Source organism: Pongo abelii, chromosome 7 (genome assembly GCF_028885655.2).
Source record: "Pongo abelii isolate AG06213 chromosome 7, NHGRI_mPonAbe1-v2.0_pri, whole genome shotgun sequence".
In the NCBI taxonomy this organism is placed as follows: domain Eukaryota; kingdom Metazoa; phylum Chordata; class Mammalia; order Primates; family Hominidae; genus Pongo; species Pongo abelii.
The window spans coordinates 43,244,127-43,259,977 of record NC_071992.2 but is presented as its reverse complement, the minus strand read 5'-3'; the positions used below and the strand labels follow the sequence as shown (position 1 = coordinate 43,259,977).

The following is a 15,851-nucleotide window of genomic DNA, read 5'->3' as shown; positions in this document are numbered from 1 at the left end:
TAGGTGCCGAGGCTTTGCTGAAGTTCCCAGGTCTCTGGAGTATGTTCACTTGGGCCTTGGACCAGCCTGTCCAGCCAGAGCCAGCAGCTGCCAGCCCAGTTGCCGTGATTACTGCTGGCCTGGATGGATCACAAAAAGGACAGATGTTCCCCTCCCGGCCAGCTAACAAGCCCTCGTGATGTGCCAGGTGGCAAAGAAACAGCACTGTGGTCTCTGATCCCAAGGATTTAGGGCCTAAGTGAGGAGTCAGGACTAATTGGCTTGGCATAAAGGGAGGAAGCCAAGCTCTAGGCTTGAAAATGCTGGAGGGATTCAGGGGAAGGAGGAGTCTCTTTGGCCTGGAGTGGGCGAGGGAGTCTTCCTAAAGAGGAAGGTGGAGCAGGTCCTGGAAGGATGGGAGCACTTAGGAAAGCCAGGGTGACACAGACTCTGAGATGCCAGAGTACCTGGGGTCAGGAGAAAGAAAACTGAGAGGGAGCAACAAGCGAGATACTGGCAGACTGTGCAAGTCTAATGGAGAGCAGTTGGGGTGTTGGCCCCTACTTCCAGCTTGCATAATGGGGAGCCTTGGGGCAGCTTTGAGGATGGGGATAGTTAAGGAACCAGAGATATGGAATAAGCCTGCAAACACAGGCAAGGTCATAGCCTGTTGTGGAAGCTCTGGAAAAGATGCTAGATGCATCTGGCTCTGCTGCTGTTTTTCTTGCACTTCTTGAATCATTGTTTATTTACTTGCCTTGCCTGGCTTTGCTTCGCTTTGTTAAGTTCTTATGAACTCCAGGTGCCAGAGTAGAAGGCACAGCCCAGCTGAGGCTCTCTTGTGGAGAGGTGGACTGTGGCAATCCCTGGTGTTTTGTCGTCCCAGTTATTTCGGGAAGGGGGTGGTACATGTATGTGTGTATGCATATGTGTGTGTTTTCATGTGTGCATGCTCGTGTGTGCACGTGTGCATATGTGTGCATTGTGTATGTGTGCATGTGCATGTTTGTGTGTGCATGTGTGTTTGCTTGTGTGTTCAATGCACTTGTGTTTGTGTGCCCGTGTCTGTGTGCGCATTCTGTGCATGTGTGCACATGTGTACTTGCATGTGTGTATGCATACACGTTTGTATGTCCATGTGTCTATGTGTGTGCTTGTGTGTACATGTGTGTGCACGTGCATGCTTGTGTGTGCATGTCTGTTTACACATATGTGTGTGCATTGTGTTTGCATGTATTCTGTGCCCATGTGTCTGTGTGTGTGAGTGTGTGTGCATATGTGTGCATTCTGTGCATGTGTGCATGTGTGTGCTTGCATGTGTGCATGTATGCAAATGTGTTTTTGTGTCCGTGTGTCTGTGTGTGTCCGTATGTGTGTTTGTGTGTGCATGTGTGTGTTTTGGGTGGGCGATCATCCTTAGAAGACATGCCCACTAACCTTGTGTTCATGTCTTCTGCATTTGTAGGAAATCGGGAATAAATAAAGCCCTGAGAAGATTACTAGCCAACTTGAGCCACCGTGGCAGAACAGGAGAAAGGCTTCCAGATTCTTTGTTAAGTGTGACACTGCCAGAATGGGTAGGCTGGCTTCCCTCCAAAGCCCCCTGTTTGACCCAGGCCTGCTCCCAGGCTGATTCCTCTCTGCCCTTTCCCTGGACTGATTGGAGACATGTAAGAAATGAACCTCCTACAAATTAGCAGCAGAGAACCTTCTAGAGCAAAGAAGGGCCAGCAAATGCTGTGCGCTGGGACACTGCCGAGGTCTGGATCTCCACCACCCACGTTCTTGTCGTCACCACCCACGTTCTGGTCATCACTCCATCGCTGTGGGCCTGGCCCTCCACTGCCTCTGTGTCTCCCAGTCTTTGCTCCTTTTTGTGGTGCCCTGGGAGGAGCTTGGCGGGGGCCCTCATGGCACTTCATGGAAATGCAGGGTGCTGCTGAAGATGGGGACTCTGAAGCCCACGGATTGGAGTCCCCAAGTCCCCACTGTGGTTCTGCCACTCCCTCTGTGCCCTTCATCTCTCTTAGCATCAGTCTACCCCTGGTGAGAATGCCTGCATCCTGGGGTTGTTCTGAGGCTCACATAAGCTACTTGGAACTCAGGTGAGGCTGTTTGGTCCCAGCACTGGTTTGCCTGTTGGGCATCTCGGAGGGTGAGGTCCTGAGCCAGGTGTGCCCTGGGACCCTCTTAGACCTGGCCTAGCATCTCAGGACATGAGTATCAGAGTCAAACCTGACTATCAAGATGAACAAATAGACCCAGTTCCTTTCCTCTGAATGTCTGTTGATTGGTTCTCCATCTTGGAAAGGGTAATTTTATTTCAAGTAACAGCTTCATTCAGATGATGCCTAGCATCCTCCTAGCCCTGTGACCAGAAGATGGAAGAATGACAAAGCCTCTCCCACCCACAGAACGTGTTTACACTTTCTTTTCCATTTCATATTCTGCCCTCTCAGTCATCCTAAATGTTTGTTTAACAATGCTCCAAGACCTTTTAAGCTCCCTTGGTTGAATGTTTACTAAACGCCCTGTCACTTCCACTTCTACTGATAATTTCCTGCTTGCTGCAGAGTGGCCCATGCTGACGCACGGTTTGGAAACTCTTAATAGAATGACTCAGGCTCAGTCCCCTCCATGACGGGCTCCCCACAAGCATGTGGGTAGCCCATGAGGTCAGTGTGCTCCCTGGGGAATAGAAAATGAAGAGAATGAAGAGGGACTGTGATGTTGGGAAGTCACTTGAAATTCAGGAGCTTCTAAGAATTTTAGCCAAAAGTTTCAAATAAATGGTGATGACTGTCAGAATCCCAGGCAACAGCAATGTGGGTCAACCCTTGGCTTGGCCCAAGGTCTTGCCCAGGGCTTCCTCATCATGGAGAGGGAGCGAGGGCATGACAAGATGCCAGGTGGTGGTTCAGCCTGGTTCCTGGCACTCGAACCAGAGAATGCCAGGGAGCATAGGCTGTCCCTCTCCAGGCCACAGGCTGCATTTTCAACTGAACTCATCCTCTTTGTGATCTCCTTTTGTTGCTGAGGGCCATAGATAGATAGCTACACAAAGACAGACTTCCAGGTGTTGCACAGAACTGCTACGTGTGGTTGTGCAGGTTGTGTACTGAGCAATCTAGGGGGTGACAGTCACTTGCAGTCTAAGTGAATGACACTCTCCTGAGTTGTCCGGGGGCACAGATTAGAAATAGACCCAGAAACAAGTTGGGCGACTCAGTGTCATAGAACCAGGGCAAGGCTGAAGGCAATATCTACAAAGGTCACGCGCTTTCAAGCAGGAACGTTCGCACTATACCAGCTCCCACCCTGCTCCACTCCATCCTGCCCCAGTGCAGCAATTCTGGAGTGGAAAGTGGCTTAGACTCTTGGAACACTAAGTCTGGAGTCTGTTATTCAGGGGTTTCTCCTCTTCAGTGCAAATGACTAGTGGAAGTCATAAAACCTTGAATCATGGGCTACATCAGGACTTGAAGTTCCTCTAATAAGGATAGCAAATGGCAAGAATAGAGTATTTCAGAGCAAAGGGGGAACGATGTCTGCTAGAGTGGTTAGGGAGCACTCTTGGAAGAGCTGGGTCTTTAGGTGCTGCTTGGAGAATGGCTTGGATTTGATGGGTGTAGGGGACAGGGGAGCAGCATTCGTGCATGTGATGGATGGGGGTGAGGGCCAGAAGGACAGGGAGATGTGAGCACTGGCCTGGACTGGGAAGTGGACAGGGCTCAGGAAGTGTGCTCACCAAGGCTGTGTCCACACCAAGGGATGGGAGACACATTGGGGTGGTCCATTGGGGCCAGATTTGAGAAGCTTTGATGGGCTTGGGGGAGTTGGAATCTATTCTGCTGAAAAGCCATAGAAGCCTTTATTTTCAGAGACAGGGTCTTAATAAAGATTTGTGCTCAGACTGGATGCAGTGGTGCAATCATAGCTCACTGCAGCCTTGAACTCAGGGCTCAAGCAATTCTCCAGCCTTAGCCTCCCAAGTAGTTGGGACTACAGACACATGCCACCGCACCTGGCTAAGTTTTAATTTTTTTGTAGAGGCGAAGTCTCACTATATTGTCCAGGCTGTTCTCGATCTCCTGTTCTCAAGCAATCCTCTTGCCTCTGTCTCCCAAAGTGCTGGGAACATGAACTGTGTTGCCTGGCCCTTCTGAGTGAGATGCAGTTATGAACTGAGAAGGGAGTTGCAGCGGAGAGTCAGCAATTCTTGGCTTGGGCCCCCATATCTGCTCTTTCCTCCACCAAGCTCTTTTCCTTTTGGACCAGGATAGCTCCATCTGCAAGGACAGAGGTGGCTATAGACTTTTGGGGGCACAGCCAAGTCTCCAACAATGACCAGTGCTAGAGGTGAAAGGGGACAAATGACCTCTGCCACCTCTCGTTGCTGCTGGCTGGCTGCTTCAGAATGGCTGGCAAATCCTGGCCTTTCCTGTGCTCTGCAAACGCCTTCCCTGGCCACTGCAGGGTGGGGAACCCAGGTAGGAAGAACCTAAGTGAACTCCAGGAGGAGGAGTCCAGGTAAACAAGGGCTGCTGCCACACTGCCATCCCTTGGGGTGTCAGTATCCAGGGGCATGTTCAGAAGTTGCCATTTGGGCCACACAGACCAGAGAAATTAAGTATTAGAGGTGATGTTACATGAGATGGCTGCAGACATGTGTCACTTCAGCCCCAAAGACCTCTGCTAGTTTTTCAGGGCTCTTCTGGGAACTGACTGACCCCAGGGCTGCCTTCTGCTTTGAGCCTTGCTGTCAAGCTCTGATTCTCAATCTGAGAGCAGACTGATGATGGACAAGCATGATGAGCTGCTCCTATCAGCCTGTTAGGGAGCAAAGCCATCTGCTCTCTGTTAGGGCTCTGGAGGCTGAGCAGCAGATTGACAGGCTGACTTTCTAAGCCAATGGGAAAAACCCACTGATCTTAACTTTCCTGGAAACAATCACTCATCACCTGATCAGCCTGGAGAGCTCTTCAGCCCCCACTGATCTTGGGTAGTGACTGTCATCTGGTGGACCCAGATTCTGCAAAACCAGAGCAGAAAACGTGTTTCTACTCCGGCAGCTCCAAGTTCTGACTTGGTAGGCTCATTCTAAAGCTAATACAGGCCTGGTGCCATGGCTCACAGCTATAATCCCAATAATTTGGGAGGCCAAGGTGGGAAGATGACTTGAAGCCATGTATTAGTCCATTCTCATACTTCTTTAAAGACATACCTATGACTGGATAATTTATAAAGAAAACAGGTTTAATCGGCTCATGGTTCTGCAGGCCTTCCTAGTGAAGCCTCAGGAAACTTACAATCATGGTGGAAGGTGAAGGGTAAGCAAACACATATATTTACATGGCCAGCAGGGTTGAGAGAGAGAGAGAGAGAGAGAGAGAAGCAGGAGGTGCTACACACTTCCAAACAAGCAGATTTTGTGAGAACTCTATTACGTGATTTGGGTGGAGACACAGAATCAAACTATATCAGGCCAGGAGTTCCAGACCAGCCAGGGCAATATAGAAAAACCCTGTCTCTACAAAAAATAAAATAAAATAAATTAGATGGGCATGGTGGTGCACACCTTTAGTCCCTGCTACTTGGGAGGCTGAGGCGGGAGAATCACTTGAGCCCAGAGTTTGAGGCTGCAGTGAGCTATGATCACACCAGTGTACTCCAGCCTTATCTCTTAAACTTGACAAGGATCAGAACAATAGAGAGGCAGGCAAGCAGTGCCAATCACATTGTTTCATGTGCCTTTGTGTGCAGCAGGGGTCCTTGGTGAAGCTGAGATGCAGTGCCATTTCAGGGCGAGGAAGGGAGCTCCAAGCTGTCTTATGACACCATCTATCAGGTGTGAGAGTGACTGAGCCCGTGTTGTGTGCAGAAGGTTCTAAAAGGGAGTCCTCTAGTCTCCTTGGCTTAGGAACCTCTAACCTTTTATGTTCCTTGAAGAATGGTATTTAAATTTCTCCCTTGATAAAACCCAACCAGATCATGGGGCAATTAGCAAATGTCCTTTTTTTCCACCCAAGGGGTTGAGTCATTGTATCAGAGTCATGGACTGCCAGAGCTGGAATGAATCTTGATCACCTGATGACTTACCCCCAGGGCCCTTACCTGAAGTCACTGAGGCCCAGGGGGTGGAAAGATGTTTTCAAAGTCATGTCACTGGTGAATGTGCAGCTAAACTTAGGAGCCTGATCTCCCGACTTCTGGTCCAGCCTTCTCTCCACTCCACCAACTGCCTTTCACTGTCTGAATGTTTCAGTCTCAATCAGCGCTGGTAGAGAGGTGGGGATTCCACCTCTGACGCTGGAAAGACCTCCCCTGCACACACACACACACACACACACGCACACACAATCACACACACAATCACACACACACACACACAGCTAATTTTGATGGGAGATAGAAATGAAAACAGAAATTCTCTGGCAGAAACCCGGCTCCAGCCCTGGCCTATTAAACCAGAACGTCTCCTGGTAGGGCCTGGTTGTATGTATGCTTTAAAAGCACCACTGGTGATTCTAAAGTGCAGCCAGCCTGGAGCCCACGTTTCTGGGAAGGCTCTCCGAGGGCTACAAAGACTGCAGTATTGATCTGGCGAGGGAAAGGGGCAATGCTGGCTTTTACAGGGTGCCTCAAGAGGAAAGTCTCTGCTTTCCAATTCTTTTGTGGAGGGACAGCTGATAATAGGGAAAGATTAGGTGGGAGTAGGCCAGACCAGATGCCATGAGGATGCAAGCTCTTTGAGGACCAGAAGTCCCTCTAGGCCCAGTGTATTCTCAGTCTTTGTGACTGTTTATTTATTTATTCAATTTATTTTTTTGAGACAGGGTCTCGCTCTGTTGCCAGGCTGGAGCACAGTGGTGTGATCACTGCAGCCACAACCTCCTAGGGCTCAAGCGATCCTCTTGCCTCAGCCTCTCAGCATCTGTGATTGTTCATTGAATGATTGAATGAATACATGGTAGTGCTGGAGCTGTGCCTGCTCTTCAGCCAGCTTTATGGGTGATTCCCTTTCAATCCCAATTGATTGAGATGAAATCAGTTGATGCCCGTGGAGCCTCTGCCAAATGCAGTACAGGTGTCCAGGCCCATGCGCCACTCAGGGGAGCTGAGAGCCCTGGCTCAAATCCCCCTACTTTGGAAAGAAAAAGGTCTTATACAGCCAGGGCTGAAGAAGATTAGAGAATTGGCTCCCAAAATATGACAAAAGCAAACCCAAGTCTTAGCTCTCCTCAAATGGCTTTCTTAGGAAGGAAACCTTCTTGTAGGTCTGATGTGGGTGCATGTGTGCGTGTGTGTGTGTGTGTGTGTGTGTGTGTTTGGCAAAGCAGTATCTTAAGCAGTCTTGGAACTCTCATTCCCTTTTTTTGGCCTTTTACTGCTGATTAGTATTTTCAGAGTGGTGATCTCATCATTAGAAATGAATCGCTCTGTGGAACAAGAAGGTGACAGTGGCCAAAAATCAATCAACTGATCAATCAGTCAATTCATCCGAGGTGTCTCGCTTATATTTGCTTGAGGCAGAGAAAACAGGAAAGTACTTAAGTTCTCAGATAGTTGACTCACTGAAATGGAAGGAATTCATCACAAAAGAATGCAAGCCCCTGGGTTAGTGTGGCTTAGAAGGGAGGTAAGGAGCACATCCAGCCTTCACAATAGCTGAGCTCAGAAATGTTAAGGAACTTTAGTGAAAATGATAAACCCCTTCGGCTCAGGGCAGTGGAAGGAGGGCTGACATGAACTTTGAGTACAGAGGAATGAGAACCAAGTTCCAGGGGACCTCATGTCTATACCTGGGGTTAAAAAGTTTAGGCAAAAGGGAGACTGAGAGCTGAAGAACAGAATTGCCTTGTTTTTAAGAATTGTAATTAATTGCATTTTTAATTCAATAAATTGAATTTTTAAGAATTGTAATTATGATTTCTAAAATAGAAAAAATTGCCCCTGCCTGAATTAACTATCTCCCTATGTGCCTAATTAGTTTAGTGTCTTTCTGAGAGGCCCAAAGTCCCACTGAGAGTCTGGGGAACACCTTTGCAAGGACACCACTGCGGTGAGCCTTACAAACCTAGCCACAGGCAAGTCCTCTGGCCCAAGGTCGCAGGGTTCCTCTATGGGTGGATGCCTGCGAATGGTCTCGCCCTGCTTCAGAGCTGAAGTGCCTTCTCCCCATCAGACCTGCGAAATTCTCCCTGCAGGCACGGGGCACACCTCTCCCTTCCATTTCGGAGCTGCCTGGCAGAGCTCTGGCTCTGTCATGGCCTCAATCAAATCGTCCCTGATGATTTTATAGTTTACAAAGTGCTGATCCTGCACTGTCTCTTTAGCATCTCATAGCAACCCTGAGCAGAAAGGCATGTGTTAATTATGCCGAGTCCTCAAATGTTTATGGAGATGTGGTTGTGTGTGTGCCAGGCACCGCCCCCCAAGACAGCACGATGAGTGATTTCCTTTGGGAACAAGGCAGTAAGCTCGAGGAGAGCAGGCCCTGATGGTTTGTTCTTGAGTATCTGCACAGTGCCCAGCAGAGTGCCTGGCATACAGTAGGTGCTCAATGAATGCATGAAGGAGATCAGCCAGGCAAGAGTTTTTGTTTTCCTTGTTTAGATGAGGACCCAAGGACAGAGGTATTCCTGGGGATGCAGGCTTGAGGGTCTTGCTTGAGGGCAGCCAGGGCAGGGGGCCCAGGCCTTCCTGCCTCCACGCCCCAGTCCCTCCCCTCTCCTTCTGCTGGCAGCCCCTCAGAAGGTTAAGCCTGGGTGGCGTGGCTGTAGGAAGCACCACTGCCTCCTGGGAGCAGCTCCAGGGCAGCGGGGCAGAGGCTGGTGTGTGCAGGGGCCAATGCAGAGTGTGCTCAGATGGCTTCTGGGAACTCTGAGCCTCTTCCTAGACCACCCTGGCTGAGGGAGCACATCCAGGCTGGGGCTTCCCGGGGTAGTAGCTGTTTGGTTGGCCCAGAGCCACCTGGGCTTGCTTTCCCCTGATAAAGCAGCCTCAGTAGGCGTGGGGAAGGGGCTGCGCTGTCCACCCTACTGGCTCCCAGGCTTGGGAGCCACTCAGGAGAGAAGAGAGGAAGCATCTTGGAAGGCGGGCATCATCACAGGACCATAAATCGACCAGGCATGGAGCTCTTTCCCATGGACATCTTTGTGGAGGCTCTTGGCCCCGGGGCTGGCTGCAGAGCTGTGGGGCCCAGCAGGCTGTCTGTGTGAAGCTCTGCAGAGCAGTCTTGCGGGGAGAGACTGTGGAGACTAATGGAGATGTGCCAGCAGATGGGCGGTGGGCCTGGCCCCGGCCGGAGTCCTTGCTGACACAACCCAGGCTGGAAGTGTGGGCTGGCTCCTGCCCCGCAGAGGAGGGCGGCGTGGGCTCCTCTAAGGAGGGAGTTCTTGAGGCTCCTCTTGACTCACTCCAGGAGTAACGTCCAGGTGAGGACTGATGAGACAGGGAGTGGCAATTAAAGAAGGGTCCAGGCACCCACCCCCTCCTGCTGGGATACCTGGAGAATTGAGGACAGACAGGGCAGAGTGACGGACATGCTGAGCTGTGGAACAGACAGACAGTCCCTGGAGTGGCTACAGTGGGCCTCACCTACACAGAAAAGAGCCATGGACCGGGAGGCAGAGGCAGAGGTTAGAATCCTCACTTATTTATTTATTTTGGAGACAGGGTCTTGCTGTGTCACCCAGGCTAGAGTGCAGTGGCGCAATCACAGCTCACTGCAGCCTCAACCTCCCAGGCTCAACCAATCCTCCTACCTCAACCTCCTGAGTAGCTGGGACAACAGGTGCATGTCACCACACCTGGCTAATTTTAAAAATTTTAAATATTTTTGAATAGAGTTGGGGTCTTGCTATGTTGCTGAGGCTGGTCTTGAAATTCTAGCCTCCAGGAATTCTCCTGGCTTGGCCTTTCAAAGTGCTGGGATTACAGTTGTGAGCCACTGTGCCTTGCAGAATCCTCACTCTTTAGCCAGGCATGGTGGTGTATGCCTGTAGTCTTAGCTACTCAGGAGGCTGAGGCTGGAGGATTGCTTGCTGCCAGGAGTTCAAGGCTGCAGTAAGCTATGATCACACCATTGCACTCCATCCTGGGTGACAGTGAGACACCCCTCTCTAAAAACATAGCATTAAAAATAAATGAAATATTTGTCTTGTCACTCTTGGGCTGTTTAACATGAAGCAGGTTTCTGAATCTCTCTGTACTGCAGCTCTCCCACCACGTGGAGGCTTCAAGAACTACCGTGACTTCCCACTTCGCGGCCCTTTGGCTGTGAGGATCAAATGCGATTGTGCAAGTACAAAGAACCTGACAAACTGAAAAATGTGGTGTGACCCTAAGTGCTTCTACCCAGGGCTGGCAGGCAGTGTGCGGGCCAGGGGTATTGATCGGTTTAGTACAGTCAAGGTCAGTGCTCTCTGGGGCCTAGAATATGTCTTATGTCCTCTTAAGAGTTTTTCCTGGTGATCACCACCTTCCTCCTTCCCATATGTCACACCCAACACCCTCAACTCTGTGGTTGCAGCTCTGCCCTGAACCCCACGCCACTCTGGGCTCCCGAGACAGTCGACCTGCCCCACCAATTCCTGGTGTGTGACTTCAGAGTGCACTGACCCCTGCTGGCTTGGCTTTCTCTTCTCACAGTTGAGGACATTGGTAATCCTGTCGGCTTGGGCTTGAGAGGATTTAAGTGAGATACTGTATGAGAAACTTATCATACAAAGGTAAGTTTTTAATCACTGCTCTTGACAATTACTCATCTTCAAAGCCAGCATGGGATTGGCAGTGTGATCACTTCTTCGAACCCCACTCCAGACTGGTGGAAGGTGATTTTCTCTCCACATCTATCTCTCGTGTTCCTTTCCTTTTATCCTAGGTGAGCCCAGGGGCACAGTATGAGGACCTCATGGTTTTAGAACTCAGAGTTAGGGCATGAGGTAGAAGGTTTCCCCTGGTTTCTGGGGCCCTCCAGCTTTTCGGGATTATCTTGCAATGCAGCCTCCACAGTACACACAGGAGCCCCAGCGCTCAGCGGGGCTCAGCGGACTGACTCCTTAAAGAGGCCTGAACGACAGACACTTCCCAGGGAAAATAAGCCAAACTGGGAGGTTGCCCTTCTGCAACCTCCTGGGGCTTGAGAGAGTGAGCTGCTATGGAACTGTTTCCCGCTGTTCACTGACCTTTTTCCTGAAGGCCCCTGATGCTAAGGAGGAAACTCTCAAAGGAAAACAAGGAACATGAGAAATATGAGAAAGCCAGTGGTCTAGATTACGGATCCATTTCTTGGTCTTGGAAACAATGTGAACCTCTGGCAGGAGATGTTCAGAGACAGGGAGGTATGCAGTGCTGCAAAAACACTGCATACCTGCATACTGCTGTTGTGTCTGTGGGTGATGATGGAGAAGTCTTGGGTATGAAATAATCGACCAACCACAGCATGTGTCCTAGCAGGAGGATGCAGAATTGCACAGCTCTTCCCACCTGCAGTGAAGGGGGATGGGCAGATTTTATAATAACGATTGTGTGTTTCTCTTTTGCTTTGCTGAAGACACCTGTACACTAGTTCTGTGCTACCCAGAGTAGTAGCCACTAGCACATGTGGCTAATTTCATATAAGTTACCTGAAATGAAATACATGAAAAAGTCCATTCCTCCAGCCGACAAGCCATGTTTCAAGTCCTCAGTGGCCACATACAGCTAGCGTGGGGATGGCACAGAGGGTATTTCCACCATTGCAGAAAGTTCTTTCGGACAGCATTACTTTCATGTGCCCCAAACATTCTTGTCTGTGAGTGGGAGGGAATGAGAAAAGTTATTTAAGAAATGCAAAGAGGAAGAACAGCTTCGTATTCAGCCCTTGACATTCAGAATCTGATCCTTCAGCAATAAGAGAGCTATGCACGCCAGGCTATTGTCTTCAAAACCCATTTCCACATCTCTGTCCCTCCCCCTTTAACATTTCAGCAATGGAGCCTGGGTGACTCTTCCCAAAGATTTCTTCCATAGCATAGAGGAGAGTCTCTTGGCTTGGCTGGAGCCCAGGAGAAAGAGGGAGTGAGGCAAGAGAAGCAAAGGACAAGTTGGAACCCCTTTCAGCCTGGGAAACATAAGGAGCAGGAAGGAGAGGGGCTCGGCTGGCAAGCGGCTGGGCCTGGGTCTGCTGTAGTGTCCCTTCCAGGCTTAGGCTGGTGATATGGTTTGGCTGTGCCCCCACCCAAATATCATCTTGAATTATAGTTCCCATAATCCCATGTGTCATGGGAGGGACCCGACAGGAAGTGATGGGATCCTGGGGGCAGTTTGCCCCATGCTTTTCTCATGATGGTGAGTGAGTTCTCACAAAATCTGATGGTTTTATAAGCATCTGTCATTTCCCCTGCTGGCAGTTTTCTCTCTTGCCAGCTTATGAAGAAGGACATGTTTGCTTCTCCTTCTGCCCTTCTGTTTCCTGAGACCTGCCTAGCCATGTGGAACTGTGAGTCAATTAAACCTCTTTTCTTTATAAATTACTCAGTCTCAGGTATTTCCTCATAGCAGCGTGAGAACAGACTAATACAGCTGGTGAGGGGCATGGGTGCAGGCAAGGTGAAGGCCACATAGAAAGCAGAGCCTGCCACACACCAGCCTGGGAATGGCCACATCAACCTGTGGCACTAGGTGGCCCTGGGAAGCCAGGGTCTTGCCTTCTCCAGCTGCCTTGGTTACCATGTTAGTTGAACACTGAGCCAGCAGCCAGGGGCCTGCCATGGTGTCCATCATGGCAGGTTAGAGGTGACCCATTGCAGAGGCTAGAACTTTCAGGGCAGTGAACTGGGTGGTGGGTGGTTGAAGACTCAGCATCTGTTGCTAGTGGCAGCCAGTTGAGGCCAAGGCAGTCTGAAGTGGACACGAGATTATCACCAGGACAAGCAAGAGCAGTCTGGGAGAGACATACAGAGGCCTCACATAGAGTGAGAACAAAGTAGGCTGGATGCATTGGCTCATGCCTGTAATCTCAGCATTTCAGAAGGCCGAGGTGGGAGGATTGCTTGAGGCCAGGAGTTTGAGACCAGCCTGGGCAACAGAGCCAGACCCCAACTTTACAAAAATAATAATACTAATAAAAATTATATAAAAAATAGAATGAGAGCAAAGCAAAAAATCTCTTGGGTGCTCAGAGAAACAGACCCAGCTGGGTGGTCGTGGTGATCCCATGGTGATCAAAATAGACTGGGTAATTTATAAAGACATGTGGTAACCCAGCCGCTGGTACAGCTTGATCTCCTGTGTCCTAGTCAGGAGGAAGTGGCGCTCAATGCCAGGCCTGCTGGATGAGTCCCCACATCCTTCTTGGGTGGTTTTGTATGTGCCCTAAAAGTCTCTCTATTGAAAATGACAGAAACTCCAACTCAAATTAGTAAAAAAAAAAAAAAAAAAAAAAAAAAAGAGTTTACTCCTTCATTTAACTGAAAGTCCAATAATATATATATATTTTTTCAGGTCCAGCTACAACTAGATCCAGAGCTAAACTAATGTCATCAAGTCTCAGTTTGAATGATCATCTCAGCTCCACTGTTCTTCATCTTAACTTCATTCCAAAGTCATTCCACAGTGGTGATATAGCTGCCAGCAGCTACACAAACCCAAAGGCAACAGCCCACACCCTTCTCCCAGAAGTCCCATAAAGAGTCTCACTGCTTTTCATTGGCTCTGATTGTGGCGACACTCACCCTTCATCCAATCTCTGTGGCCAGGAGAATCCAGCGCTCTGATTGGTCAGGCCTGGCTCCATGGCCACCTGAAGTCAGGGGTGGAGTTAACTCCACCTGCAACACATGGACTGATGGAGAAGGGAAAAAGATCTGGAAATCCAAAAAGCTTGGAGAGCAAATTGTATTTGGTTTCTATTACACAGTGCAGCAGATTTAATTATTCTTGAAAAAATTTTTTATCTTCAAAGGGACTCAAGCTGAAGACCTCCTTTAGGTATGTCGTCGGTAGATACCTACTTCCAGCGGCTGGCTTGTTTTAGCCTCATGGTCAAGATGAGGAATCTCAGAGTGGACTGCAGCCCATGCTCTTTTCCAGAGCGTGTCAGAGGACAGGCTGTCACGAAGGCAGGCTTCACAGTGCCAGTTTCCTAAGACCACGGGAAATGTGGCTGAAGGGGTCATTAATGTCTAACCTCCTGTGTTATTCTGGGTGCAGTTCTAATGCCCAGACCATTGGTGTCCCCTGGAATGTGCCCTTGGGTCACAGCAAACTTTAAGTTATTGTTAATGAGGTTGTGCATATTTGCATAAACTTTCAAGGTGAAATATTTCAGGGTTTTTCTTGTGGCTGGCATTTGTTTTTCTTTCTCTATCTTTTCACTTACTACAATTGATTCAAACCCCTTAAGCCTGGAAAGGACATAGGAGCAAAGGGGGACCCCATAACTGGGGGGCATGCAATAATGGAGGCGTTGAGAGCAAGCCAGAGCTCTGGCCAAAGGTGGTCAGACAATGGTCCAGGTCCCCATTATTACGCTTCCCCAGGCTTCATTTGTGGGAGTGGTGGTGGGTTGAATATTTTTCCCCCCAGAATTCATATCTGCCTAGAACCCTAGAATGTGACATCATTTGGAAATAGAGTCTTTGCAGCTATATTAGTTAAGATGAGATCGTGCTAGATTAAGGGTGGGCCCTAAATCCAAAGGAGAGGAATCTCATTCTGTCTCCCAGGCTGGAGTGCAGTGGCAAGATGTCAGCTCACTGCAACCTCCACCTCCCAGGTTTGACACACACACAGGGGAAGAGGGCCTGTGAAGATGGAGGCAGAGAACAGAGTGATGCAGCGACAAGCCAAAGGGCACCGAGGATGGCCAGAAGCCACCAGAGGCTGGAAAAGCAAGGGCAAAGTCTCCCTGGAGCCTGCGGAGAGCCTGGTTCTGCCGACACTGAGAGCCTGGTTCTGCCCACACCGTGACTTCAGAGTCGTAGCCTCCAGAACTGTGAGGGAATACAGTGCTGTTGCTTTAAGCCATAGCATTTGTATTCATTTGCTACAACAACCCTAGGAAACCAATCAGGGGCTCTTAAAGGAATCCAAGGCCTGAGGCAAAACATGGGTCAGAGAATGGAAATGTGGACACAGAAGTCCCGGTGGAAATGCCCTGGTGAGACCTGTTTGAAGGATGAACTTCTGCTCCAAGACAATGTGGGCCTGTCCATGCCACATTCTTTATTAGGCCACCACATCGGCTCTGCAGTTTGCACCCCCAAGGGGAGAGAAGGGACCGGAATCCTGTCTATCTCTCTCCACTGAGCCAAATGTGCTGGTACAAAGCCTCATTCCCCTGGAGAAAAGGATTTCCTTTTCTTGGCTTGAAGATGCTAACTATCCTGCCTGTTTCTCAAGCTGTGTGCTGGGGGAGTGAGGCTGCACAGAGGGGCCACCACCATCTAATTCACATGATGGGCCGGGCACAGTGGCTCATGCCTGTAATCCTAGCACTTTGGGAGGCTGAGGCGCGTGGATCACTTGAGGTCAGGAGTTCAAGACCAGCCTGGCCAACATGGTGAAACCCCATCTCCACTAAAAATACAAAAACTAGCCGGGCGTGGTGGCATGTGCCTGTAATCCCAGCTACTCAGGAGGCTGAGGCAGGAGAATCACTTGAACCTGGGAGGCGGAGGTTGCAGTGAGCTGACATTGTGCCATTGCACTCCAGCCTGGGTGACAGAATGAGATTCCGTCTCACAAAAAAAAAAAAAAATTTCACAAGACAGTACCATAGAGACTAGCAGCCCTGATCCGGCTGCACACAGCCCTCACTCACATTGCCCAACCACAGAATCCCTCATTCCTTCCACAAGCACCCACACCCATTCCCCTACCCACAC

The 15,851-nt window shown here is 49.7% G+C and overlaps 1 long non-coding RNA gene across 2 annotated transcripts; it reads left to right on the top strand.

Moving 5' to 3' along the window:
• Window positions 1–1,389: 1,389 nt before the first annotated feature.
• On the top strand, window positions 1,390–14,285 carry LOC129060963 (uncharacterized). Of its 2 annotated transcripts, XR_010141096.1 has the most exons (4): window positions 1,390–9,620; window positions 10,199–10,395; window positions 10,514–12,463; window positions 13,468–14,285. It is a non-coding gene; the product is annotated as an uncharacterized LOC129060963 (long non-coding RNA). The 2 variants fall into 2 exon arrangements; XR_010141095.1 differs by having other exon boundaries at window positions 10,199–12,463.
• Window positions 14,286–15,851: the final 1,566 nt, after the last annotated feature.